The sequence below is a fragment of the Cebus imitator genome, unplaced genomic scaffold (genome assembly GCF_001604975.1).
Source record: "Cebus imitator isolate Cc_AM_T3 unplaced genomic scaffold, Cebus_imitator-1.0 Scaffold127, whole genome shotgun sequence".
Lineage (NCBI taxonomy): Eukaryota > Metazoa > Chordata > Mammalia > Primates > Cebidae > Cebus > Cebus imitator.
In genome coordinates, this window is record NW_016107442.1 from 3,842,400 (window position 1) to 3,856,180 (window position 13,781).

The following is a 13,781-nucleotide window of genomic DNA, read 5'->3' on the forward strand; positions in this document are numbered from 1 at the left end:
AGAGATGATTTAGAGCATATGGCAGAAGAAATTTCTAAGCAGCAAAGCATTCAAGATGTAACTTGGGTGCTGTTAAAGGCATTCAGTTTTATAAGGGAAGCAGAGCATGAAAGTTCAGAAAAGTTGCACACTGTGATAGAAATTTATCACAATATGATAGAAAAACCCATTTTCTGAGGAGAAATTCAAGCCCGCTGAAGAAATTTGCATAAGTAACGAAGAGCCACACGTTAATCCCCAAGAGTGTGGGGAAAATGTCTCCAGGGCATGTCAGAGGTCTTGACAGCAGCCCCTCCCATCCACACCCAGAGGCCTAGAAGGAATTGCAGAAATTGATTCATGGGGTCCCTGTGGTGTGTGCAGTCTAGGGACTTGGTACCCTGCATCCCAGCCACTCCAGCTGTGGCTAAAACGGGCCAAGGTACAGCTCAGGCTGTTGCTGCTTCAGAGGGTAGAAGCCCCAATGCCTTGGCAGCTTCTAAATGGTGTTGAGCCTGTGGGTGCACAGAACTCAAAAACTGAGGTTTGAGAACCTCTGCCTAGATTTCAGAAGATGTATGGAAATGCCTGGATACCCAGGCAAAAGATTGCTACAGGGGCAGGGCCTTCATAGAGAGCATCTGCTGGGGCAGTGCAGAAGGTAAATGTGGAGTTAGAGCCCCCACACAGAGTCCATACTGGGAAACTGCCTAATGGAGCTGTGAGAAGAGGGCCATAGTCCTCTAGACCCGAAAATTGTAGCTCCACCAACAGCTTGCACTGTGCACCTGGAAAAGCCTCAGACACTCAGCACCATCCCATGAAAGCAGCCAGCAGGCAGCTATACCCTGCAAAACCACAGGGGCAGAGCTGCCCAAGACCACCATGGTAACCCATCTCTTACATCAGCGTGACCTGGATATGAGACATGGAGTCAAAGGAGATCATTTTGGAGCCTTAAGATTTTACTGACCTGCTGGATTTTCGAATTACATGGGCCCTGTAGCCCCTTTGTTTTGGCCAATGTCTCCCATTTGGAATGGCTGTATTTACCCAATGCCTGTGTCCTCATTGTATGTAGGAAGTAACTAACTTGCTTTGGATTTTACAGGCTTATAGGTGGAAGGGACTTGCCTTGTCTCTGGGAGACTGTTGGGAAGACGTGATTGGTTTTGAAATGTGAGGATATGAGATTTGGGAGAGGGCAGGGCAGAATGATATGGTTTGGCTGTGTCCCCACCCAAATCTTATCTTGAATTTCTACATGTTGTGGGAGGGAGTTGGTGGGAGGTAATTGAATCATGGGGGCAGGTCTTTCTGGTGCTGTTCTTGTGGTAGTGAGTGTCTCACGAGATCTGATGGTTATTCTAAGGGGGAGTTTTCCTGTGCAAGGTCTCTTCTCTTGTCTGTCACCCTGTGAGGTGTGCTTTTCACCTTCCACCATGATTGTGAGGCTTCCCCAGCCACGTGGAACTGTGAGTTCTCCACTAAGCCGCTTTTCTTTGTAAATTGCCCAGTCTTGGGTATGTCTTTATCAACAGCATGTAAATGGACTATTACAGTAGCCTTGTAGTATAGTTCAAAGTCAGGTAATGTGATGCCTTCAGCTTTGTTCTTTTGATTTAGAATTGTCTTAGCTATTCCCTTTCTTTGTTGGTTCCATAGGAATGTCATTGGTAGTTTGATAGGAAAGCATTGAATCTCTAAAAGTCTTTGGGCAATCTGGTCATTTTAACAATATTGATTTTTCTTATCCAGAATCATGGAATGTTTTTCCATTTGTTTGTGTCATCTCTGATTTCTTTGAGCAGTGTTTTGTAATTCTCTTTATAGAGATCTTTCACCTCTCTGGTTAACTGTACCTAAGAATAAAGAATAAATTCCTAAAAATTTTATTCTTCTGTGGCTACTGTGAATGGGGTTGCTTTCTTGATTTGGTTCTCAGCTTGGATGGTTGTTGGTATATAGAAATGCTACTGACTTTTGTACAGTGATTTTTTTTAATCCTGAAACTTTGCTGAAGTTGTTATAACCGTATATCTGCAGTGCTTTTATTTCTGTAAATGTTATAAACCTCACAGTACATCGTTCTTATTTTTTCTTTACATGCTTATTCAGATATTTTTAAAATAGGAAAATAAGTATTTTTCCCTGAATTTGTCATTTCTGGTGTTCTTCATTCTTATGTACAGATCCAGATTTCTATCTGATATCTTTTATTCTGCCCAAATGACCTCCTTTCTTGTAGTGCAGGTCTGCTGTTGATTAATTCGCTCTGCCTTTGTATGTCTAGAAAAGTCTGTATTTCTTTTTTTAAATGTTTTTCCTGAATATGGATTTCAAAATTGACCATATTTTTCTCTTAGTACTAATGTTCCTCAACTTATGATGGAGTTCAAGCTCCTCTCGATAAACCCTTGTAAGTTGAAAATACTGTAAGTCAAAAGTGCATTTAATACACTTAACCTATGGAATATCATAGCCTAGCCTCGCCTACCTTAACTGTCCTCAGAACACTTACCTTAGCCTACAGTTAGGCAAAACTATTAAACACAAAGCCTACTTTACAATCAAATGTTGGCTATCTCATGTAATTTATAGAATACTGACACTGAAAAACAGAATTGTTGTATGGGTACTCAAAGCATGGTTTTCTGCTAAATGCCTATCACTTTCACACCACTGAAAAGCTGAAAAATTCTAAGTTGAATCATCCTAAGCCAGAGACTGTCTGTACTTTACAGATATTGTTCTACTAGCTTCTTGCTTGTATAGTTTCTGAAGATGGGTATGTCATTCTTCTATTTGCTCCTTTGTATGTTCTTTTTTCCGCCAGATGCTTTTAGGATTTTCTGTTTATCACTGGTTGTCAACAGTTTGATTAGCAAAGGGCTTGGCATGGTTGTCTTCATGTTTTCTCTGCTTGCAGTTTGTTGCACTCCTTGAATATGTCAGTTTATGCTTTTAATCACCTTTGGACATTTTGTAGCCATCGTTGCTTTGAATATACTTCTGTCCCTCTTCACTCTCCTTCTGGAATGTAAATCACATGTATTTTATCCCACAGGTCACTGATACTCGATTCATTTTTATTTTTTTATTTTCATTCTGCACAGTATTCTTCCTGTGTTTTTAAGTTCACTAATAATTTATTTGGCATTGTCTAATCTGGTATTAATACCATTTAGGATAGTTTTTATTTCATAAATTGTATGCCAACTCTAGAAATTCAAATTCAGTATTCCTTATAACTACCATATTTATCCGTGTCATGCTTACACATTCTTCAACTTCTTGAACTAAAGAAGTGTATTTAAAATATCTGCATTAACATCCTCATGTACTAATTTCACAATCTGTGTTATTTCTTTATTCTTCAATGATTTTCCTCTCCTCATTATGAATATTTTCCTTTTATTTGCATGCATGGTAATTTTTGGTGGGATGCCAGATGTTGTGAATTTTGTATTGTTGTACACTGGAATTTTTGCAATGTTATGTGTTCTTGGGCTTTGTTCTGGGACACTGTTCACTTATTAAGAAACATTTTGATTATTTCAAGTCTTAAGCATTGATGGGCAGAGCCAGAACAGCCTTTAATCTCAGACAGTAGTTCACAACTAGGGATGATTTTGCCTCATAGAGGATATTTGGTCATGGACAGAGACACTTTGTACTGTCACATTGAGAAGGTACTATTGGTATCTAGTGGATAAAATCTAAGGATGCTACTAAAAATTCTATAATACCCAGAACAGCCCCCCACAACAAAGAATTACCTGCCCAAATGTCAGTGAAGCTGATGTTAAGAAGCCCTGCTCGGGCTGGGCGCAGTGGCTCGCACCTGTAATTCCAGCACTTTAGGAGGCCGAGGCAGGCAGATCATGAGGTCAGGAGTTCAAGACCAGCCTGGCCAACATGGTGAAACCCCGTCTCTACTAAAAATACAAAAATCAGCCAGGTGTGGTGGTGCTCACGTGTAATCTGAGGTCCTCAGATGGCTGAGGCAAGTTAAACCCAGGAGGCGGAGGTTGCAGTGAGCCAAGATCACACCACTGCACTCTAACCTGAGTGACAGAGCGAGACTCCATCTCACAAAAAAAGGAGCCCTGCTCTAGGGCTAACTAAGTTAACCTCACTATAGAGGCAATCCAGTACCCACCTGAGGACTTTACTAAATGCTCCATGTGTCAGAAGGTCAATTATATCTAGTTCTATAGAGCCTTCAGAAAATGATTACCTGGTTCTTTTCATTGATTCTTTTCCAGACTTGGGAAATACTTATCCACTGATCAGTATTTATTTATCTTTAGACCTGAGGAAAATCCTCCGCAGATCTCTCTCTGACTCTTTCTCTCCTTTCTCCCTCTACCCCCATCTCTCTCCTATACTCTGACCCACAGATTCTAGTCACCTGGGACTTCGTGAACTCCAGTCACTCTCTCCCCAGCTCAAGAATATTTCCAAGTTCTGTTGGGGTTCTCTCCCTATCATGCAGCCTGAAAACTCTCCAGGCAGTAAGCCACAGATCTGGTCCCTGCTACCCTATTACTTCATCATGGCCAGAAGTAGAAATCAGATTTATTATTTCAGCAAATATTTGTCCAGTTCCTATGTGCCAAGTACTGCAGATAAAATACTGAACAAGACCAACAAGTATCTCTATTCTCATCAGTCTGTATTTTAGTAAGAGAGAAAAACAATAATAGAAAACATAAAGCAGTGATAAATTGTGTTAATGAAATTGGATGATAGGAGTTTCTAGGGGGAGCTACTTTAGGTTGAGCTGTCAGGGTAATCCTTTCTGAGTAAGTAATGCATAAGCTGTGGATGGGGTTGAGACATCTAGGATATCATTGACAACTAAAACTGTGAGTAGGGTTGAGGACCCCTAAAGAGAGTGTATAGAATAAAGGAGAAAAGAAAGCCTAGGACTCATCCTTGAGAAATTCCAAGCTTTATTATCCAAGTAAAGTAAGATGACTTGGTATGAAAGAGGCAAGAGTAAAGTGTGTTTTGTCTCAAAAGCCAAAAGCAATGAGTTTCATGAAAGACGGTACTTTAGTCTCCTTGGGCTACCGCAAAAAAATAACAGACTGTATGGCTTAAACCACAGAAAATTATTTTCTCAAAGTTTTGGAGGCTGGGAAGTCCAAGATCAAGGTCCAGCAGGTTGATCTTGGACTTCAATAGCCCCCTTTTTGCTGTGTCCTCACATGGCAGAGCGGAACCTCTGGTTTCTCTTCCTCCTCTTATAAGAACACCAACCTTATCAGATTAGAGCTTCACTCTTAGGACATTAATTACCTCATAAAGGTCCTGTCCCCAACTACAGTCACTTTTAGGGTTAGGGCTGCAACATATGTATTTAGGAGAAACACAAGTCCATAGCAGAAGAAATGGTCAATAGTATTGAATGCTGCCAAGGGGGCAAAAACTAAAATTCATTGGAATTATCAATGTGAGTGTCATTCATGGCTTTAGTAAGTGTTATTTTCATGGAGTAAAAGCACCAGAAGCCATACTGGAATAGCTTAAGGAATGAAGAGCTAAGGATGGTGACAGAAAGTATAGGATAACTCCTTAAAGTAATCTAGTTATAAAACTGTTACCTTGAGAAAAACGATGGAGTAAAGTCTTGTTTTTTATTTGTTTTTTAAAGAATGGGAGACCTTGTACTTCGTTAAGCATCATGGTGAGGATTCAATTGAAAAGAGATGGTTTATTATGCCACAATAATGCTATTTACAAGCTACCCCAAAACTTATTAGCTTAAAATAAGTAAGCATTTTTTATTTCATTCATGAGTCTGTGATTGGCAGATAAGGCTAGGATGTTCATCTGATCTTGGCTGGGCTCCCTCATATGACCTGGTGTTAGCTGACCATCAGGTGGGACATTTATCTCTGGTCCATGTGTCCCTCACACTAACTCAGCAGGTTTGCCCAAGCAATTTTCTCAAGCTTCAGCTTCCATCATATTTGCTAAGGTGCTATTGGTGAGAGCAAATCACGTGGATAAGGCAGAATGGGAAAACACTGCAAAACTATGGGGCAAAGAAAGTAAATTTAAGGATGAGTAAAGAGTTGGGACTATTAATGCAATCAATTTGATATTGATAGTATATAGAAAAAGAGAAAGATTATGATCATTGGTAAGTTCTTAAAAAGGTAGATGCAAACAGGGTCTCAGAACATTATAAACCATGTCAGTTTCTGCAGTCTTTTACAGTTGGCTGGCATTGTTTTAGATCAACAACTTGCTAATTGCTTTTAATTTCACATTGCTAAAGCTTCCTATTTTTATTCTTTTTATTCTTTTATTCAGTAAAGGTAGCTGAATCATATATCTTTACTGGTTATTTGAATAACTTATTTAAGATACTGCTTTAGGGACAGTTCACTTGTGTTGCACTAATTTCATAAACAAGCTCATTAAGAAATTCAGGGAAAGTCTTTTTTGTTCCTACATGGCCAAGGATCATTTCTGAATTTCAAAACAGTGCAGTATTCATTAATTTCTGAAGACTATTGGTTCTCTGCCATTAATCCAACTATGATTTCCTTCATTTCCATTCAACTAAAAATTCAGGTGGCTCTCTCATTTCTCATTAGAAAACTACTTTTATTGTAGATATTTTCTTGTGAATTCCTGACTGCCATGGCTTGCTCTAATGGTATAACACTTCCAGTTATTAAGCACATGCTATGCACCAGAGTGCCAATCTCTGTATCACCTTTATATTCAAAACAAAGTAAATATAATTTTCCTAACATTAGCTGTAGCAAATTGCAAATCTAGATTTGTCACCCAAGACTGTTGGTCTTCAAAGTCTCATTCTTAACCATAATGTTCTTTTACTCCAAATACAATAATCACAAGTAAAGAAAAAGCCTATAAAATTTTTTCTTTTTTTAATTTTCTAATTAATCTACCAAAGGCTTTAAATTCATCAGTATGCTACCAAAGGAAAATTTTGAGAAAAACTAAATTAAAAAAAAAAAAAGCAACTACAACCTAAACTTAACTGTTTGCCAACCAAAAGAAAGGATTTATTCAAATGTTAGACCTCATGGTCACCCTTACAAACTGTGCTTACCTGGCTAGATCTTTTGGTCTCCCTTAAGCCCAGGGACTCAAAAGTAAACAACTGTATTATCTGTCTATACAAATTAAATCATATCTGTTTATGAGAATTACAGGAAAAACCAAATATGGTACATATTGTACATATGGTACAAAGTACAGAAACAAATCATACACATATCTGCCATACTGTATCACCAGTGAAAACACAGGTACCTTTGATTGGCTTATATTTTGTTAATAGTACTAACATTAACTCACAATTATTGTGTTCTTATTATGTGTCCGGTCAAAATGCTGGGCATTTTATGTGCATTCTCTTCTCTATGCCAAGTGCTTTACATAAATTCATTTAACAATCCCATTATCCATAAAAGGTAGTGACTTTCATTATCTTCATTGAAGCTTAGAAAGATGAAGAAGTGTGCACTTAGCTGGCCAGTGATTGGACTCAGGATCAGAACTCAAGCTCTACAAATCTTCCTTCTGCCTCAGCTTACTAACATCCCTGATCCCTAAAGACCTTTATCAAATGTTTCTTCCCCTTGTCTCCCCACTCTGCTGTGATGAATCTTTCCCTTCTCTGTAATCCCTTAGTCCTTAGTTACTCTATATTTATGGCATGCTGTTGTTTTATTCTGGTAATTTCTGAATACTTTCTCATCCTGCCTCCGGTACCAAGCTGCAAAACCCTTAAAGATACCATCCCTTTTTATATATACTACTAATATTTTAAGTAGGTACTGGTTGAGGGTTTGAGAGAAGGATATGACCTTCATGAAGGTTCTCCCATCTAGATTTGTGCACTTAACAACCCTATCATGATATTTGGATAGATTTGTGGGGACATCAAGCTATAGGCCAGAGCTGAGCCATAATAGCTAGTCAGTAAACTTTTACTGTAGTAACACTTAGAAGACACCATTCCAGAAGAAAGTAGCCTCATCCAGAATTTGGAGTTAAATAGATGAGTTCAAATTTGACAGCATCAGGTACATTAACTGTTCCAAGTCCAAATCTTGTTCCAGAGCCGTTTATCTGTGATATGGCTGACTTCTCCCTTTGAAAAGATTGTGTTCCCTGAAACGTTTGACCTAAAGAATATTCTGTTAGGTCTCAAAAACATGTCAGTCTATGCCCTAACACTATTCTCCTTCAGGAATTGAAGGATATGAGTAGCAATTCCTTATTTAGTTAATGCCATGAGAAGACTTCATGTATTAAATATTTAACTCTCCTGGATAGAGTTACAACTATAGCCTTAGGCATATCTTTCTGTTTGAAACCTATAAACCAGACACTTGTCCACTAATCTCACATGTTAAGCATTCTGGAGAATAGAAAAGCAGGTATTGACTAGCCACAGTGGCTCACGCCTATAATCCCAGCACTTTGGGAGGCCGAGGCTGGCAGATCATGAGGTCAAGAGATCAAGATCATCCTGGCCAACATGGTGAAACCCCGTCTCTACAAAAAATACAAAAATTAGCTGGGCATAGTGAAGCGTGCCTGTAGTCTTGGTTACTCAGGAGGCTGAGGCAGGAGAATCAGTTGAACCCAGGAAGCAGAGGTTGCAGTGAGCCTAGACTGTATCACTGCACTCCACCCTGGTGACAGAGCAAGACTCCATTTAAAAAAAAATGAGTATTAACATGCAGTATCATGACAGAATTAGAACAATACAAGAGTTAGTATGCAGTACAGTACAAGATAATAGATCATAGGCCCTGGAGACTTCCATTTACTAGTTGTGTGGCTGGGTAAGTCATTTTACTTTTCTGATCGTCAGTGAATAGCTGTTAGGATTTAATATGGTAATGTTTAAAAAAAAAAAAAAAGGTTTTTAGTACACTGCCTGCTATGTAGCTACTGCTCTGTAAGTGATGTTTTCAGACCTGTCTTAGTTACACCAACAGTTGTTTCCTGCAAGAGTTGGCTAACACTCAAGTTTATTGCCCCATGACAGAAATGAACATTGCATATCTCCAGTAATACAAGTTTAAATTATTAGAATTAGATATTTTTACTTTTGTGAAGATTAGACTTATCAATAATCATTAACTTAAATCACAAATGATAATTCTTTGGATTTCTATGGTGCTCAAAATGTTTCCATCTTTTACACTTTGCAAATGCACATAGTCTATAAACTACCATTCAGGTAGTGGAGATGGACTCTATCTTTGGGTCCATGAGATTACTGAAGAATTGAAAATAGGCTTAAATGCCTTCGTAACCATTTCAGTTTCCCCATGCCCTTGTTCAACCCTCACCTCCATTAGTTTCCTAGTTTGATAGAGAAGAGGCCTTACTTACGATAAACACTTTTCCCACTTCTTTTTCTTTTCACCAGAATATGCAATGGTAAATTAAACCTTTGTATAGAGTTCCTTATGGTTTTAAAAGCATGTTAATAGGCTCTCATTAAATTGTCACAACTCATAAGGTAAGCAGCGAAAGTGTCTTTCTTTTTTTTTCTTATGAAGAAAATGAGGCAGGAAGTTAAGGTTACTTGTCTGAGGTCATAGGCTGATGATTGTCAGAACTTGAGCCCAGGTCTTTACATTCTTTTCCCCAACTCTATTTTCAAGAGTACCACTGTATACATACTATTGCTGAGCTTTTATTAGAATCCAGGGTATAGATTCATAAAGTCATTTTCTCAGATGACTTACTGCTGCTGCTTTCAGCTTTCTAATCATTTTATGAAACAGAGAAGCCACAAAATAAGAGTGATAAATCTAATGACATAGAATTTAGAATGGACTCATGAGAAAATCGCCATAAGCAGATATAAACTAATAAACTGGATAGGGTGGAAAGAGAGTGGGATCATGAATCACTATACAACAAAGGATTAATTTTCATAACTACATGAAAAAGATTATCCTAATTGGCAAAGAAAACATAAAAAGGAAGCATAGCTTCTAAAACATTAAAATATGCTTAGCTTTATTCATAAGAGAAATGCAAATTCAAACAATGGTATGCCACGTTTTAACATCAGATTTCAAAGATCTGTAAGTTTTATTATACATTATTGGTTAGAGTAAGAGGAATGAAAGACATTTTCACACATGGTTGGTCAAAGTGTAAAATGGCACAGTCTCTGAAGGGCATTTTGATAATATCAAAATGTAAAAGCACCCTTTGGCCCAGCTGTTCTACTCCTAATCAACTCTATGGATATACCTGAACACATGTCAGAATATTCAATGCATCACTGCTATTTTATACAATAGATTAATACAGCCAAAATTCTGTCAATTGAGAACTGATAACATCAATTGTGATTTATCCACAAAGTGGAATTCTACGTAGCTGTTAATTGAGAATTCATTGTACAAATATGAAACAATATCCAAAATACATATTTTAAAGCAAGATACATAACAGTATATAGAATGGTAGAATTGTGTAAGGGGAGAGAATTGAAATACAGATGCCTACATATTTCAGTGTGAGGGGACTATCTGAAGAAAAGACAATAAAATGGTAATAGCTGCCCCAAAAGATGGGCTAGGAGCACTGACAGGCAGTTCTTTCCATTATATGACATTTTTCACTGATTGATTGACGTTTTTTCTTTTTCGAGATAAGGGTTGCCCAGACTGGAGTGCAATGGCACAATCTCAGCGCACTGCAGCCTCCAACAGGCTCAAGCAATCCTCCCACCTCAGCCTCCCAAGTAGCTGGCACTACAGGCACACATCACCACGCCTAGCTAATTTTGTATTATTTGTAGGGGTTTTGCCATGTTGCGCAGGCTGGTCTCAGACTCCTGGGCTCAACCAATCCATCTACCTCAGCCTCCTATAGTGCTGGGATTATGTACTGATTGATGTTTTTAATTTTGCAAATGTATTATCTATTTTAAAAATGCAAAAGACCAAAAACATTGTATAAAAATGGCATCAAAAGTTGAGAACGTTTATTTTTCCACTTTGTACAAATGTGTATGATTATACGGCAAATCCCTGAGATTAAACCTAACTAGTCAAAATTTTAATTTCCAAATGTATTTATTGAAAATCCTTTAGACTGCATACTCTCTGAAAGCAATGACTGTGTCTTCCTCATCTTTATATCACAAAAGCACTTTCTAATGGGTCCTCAATAAATGTTAAATAGTTTCATTGACTCTGGTGTTGAAAATGGAATTGAAATGAACATCAGTTAAGTACTAATCAGAGAGCCAGGTTCTTATGTTAGTCCACATACATCTGGTTTTAGAAGACTCAAAAAAGGGGCAGTTTATTTTCCTACCCCTTAGTTTCCCTATCTCTTAAAAAAATAAAATCTGGCCAAGTATGGTGGCTCACGCCTATAATCCCAGTGCTTTGGGAGGCTAGGGCAGGAGCGCTGCTTAAGGCCAAGAATTTGAGACTAGCCTGGGAAATACAGCAAGACCCTGTCTGTTCAAAATTTAAAAATTATGTGGGTGTGGTGGCACACACCTATATTCCCAGCTACTCGGGAAGCCAAGGCAGAGGGATTGTTTGAGCGCAGGAGTTGGAGGCTGCAGTGAGCCGTGATGGCGCCACCGCACTCCAACCTGGGCCACAGAGCAAGACCCTATCTCGAAAAACAAACATCAAGAAAGGTACTTTCTACGGTAATGGTCTAATGCCTCTGGTTCCAGCATGTCCTAAGATAGTTGCATTCTTCTAAGAATTCCATAGAGCAGTACTGCCCAAACTTTGCATATCCACTGTTTTTTAAGTATATATGAATTAAATGTCAAGCTGTAAATTAGTAAATATAGCCTTTTTTTCAAAACTGACATTTTCTTCCCATAGGTAAGTATAGTTTTGTGTACTTGTAGGATCTGTGTACCCAAATTTATAGTATACCATTCTAGAAGTTACTTAAGAAAACTGCCTTAAGTTTTTTGAAAAGGAAAATCATGTAGTTATTCTTCTCTGGAGAAAACATCTTAGTCAAACAAATAGCAAAAAAACCTACAAAATTTGTTTTTATTTATGACCATGATTATTTGTTCAATGCCTTCATTTTCTTTTTTGGAGTTTAATACTTGCTATGCTTGCCTACCAAACTATCTTGATTAATATAATTGTATTTTTATAGCTTGCCTGAGTTTCTCAAAAAGGTGTACATCAAACTTTTGCTTTGAAAATACAAGCAATAAAAATATGAAGACTAGCAGTCCTTGGAGGAAGGAAAAAATTACAGGTTTATCTGAGTTTTGCTAACATGAAAAACAAAACAAAAATGAGGTCTCTGAGGATCTCATTTTAATAACAGTAACTAATGTAATTTTTTAAAGTCAGTTATTTCTGATATGAAAATATTGTATTTTGGAGCTCTTTCATTTGTCACATCTACTTTAAATATATTATTTATTAATCACGTGCATTTTAACTTTTCAAAAAATGGTTTATGGTTTACTACTTTTGATGCATACTAAGCTACTTGATAGTTTGTCATTTTGTCTAGTATCAATTTATACAAATTGAAATTGTATTCTGTGGGACTGGGACTGTTTAGAGAGAATGCAGTGAGGTGTTAGTGGTGGTAAAACAGGATATAATGGATTTGGCTTATTGAATGGCATATGAGTCTGTTAGTTGAGGTTGCAAGGAGGGATCTACTGGAGTCTGGATGCTCCCATTTCCCAGCTCTAGCAAGTCACTTAAATATGAGACACTGAGCCTCATTGCTAATAGGAAAATTTGTAGAGTTACAGTTGGAGAAAGCTTAGGAATGATGTAGTCCAAGTGAACTAACCATAGTTAAATATCAAATGAACTAGAAACCTGTTGAATAGCTTATAAATGTTAAGGATTCACATCTGAAGATGTGCACTGACTAGAAGTAATATTTAAAACTAGGGATGGCATATGCATTACACAGAGTAGACTAGCTCCCCTTTTGACTGTCACGTTTCTGTGATTCTGAAGAGTAACACTCTGCTCCAGATGTTTCACAACAGGCTATTTATAAATGTTCATTGAATTTTTGAGTAGGTACTGTGTATTTAGCACTGTGCTTATCTTCACAAAGAAAAGAATGTTAGCATCCTTTCCTTCAGATCTAGAGGGGGGTTATCAGACTACTAGACATGAAACAGTAAATGAGAACCCCAAGTAGTTCACAACCCAATGCAATGTTTTACTAAGAGCAAATTGAGATGTGAGATTGGGTTACACATGGGTAAGGTTTGTTTAAGCAGAGTGGTGAGCAAGGTTCCCTAGGTGGGAACATTTAGGAACAGATGGGACTGTGCTTATAAACTTGTGGAACAAGACACCAGTCCAGAACAGTGTGTGTGTATTAAATAATGTTGAAGAGATCTGACCAACCTAATGTAAATCCAAATAAGCCAATTTTCCCAGCAATGTAAAAAAGTCTTTGAAATCGGCAACCAAGAATTAGTATCCTGTGGATGCCACATGCTTCTGATGAGCTGGCCATGAGTTTAATTCCTGAGGATTTTCCAGCCTCATCAGAAAGCTAGTAGACAAGCATAAGGAAAAGAGAAAGGGCTGTATTCCAGTTCCAGGCAGGTGACTGTATGACCTCAGGCATATTTGTACTTAACTCTCAGAGACTTGATTCTGTTGTTTACTATGAGGATAAGCAAACCAACCTTGGCTTTTATGAAATTCAAATGAGACAAAACATGTGAAAGTGGCTAAAACATAAGAGGCATTCAACAAATGTTGATCCCTTTTTTTCCTCAAAGTGGCTCTCAT

General features: G+C 37.9%; 1 protein-coding gene across 11 annotated transcripts in view; it reads left to right on the top strand.

Annotated features, from left to right (window-relative positions):
* The window catches only part of LCORL (ligand dependent nuclear receptor corepressor like), a 189,901-nt gene that overhangs the window by 171,120 nt on the left and 5,000 nt on the right, over positions 1 to 13,781 (top strand). The window lies entirely within an intron of this gene.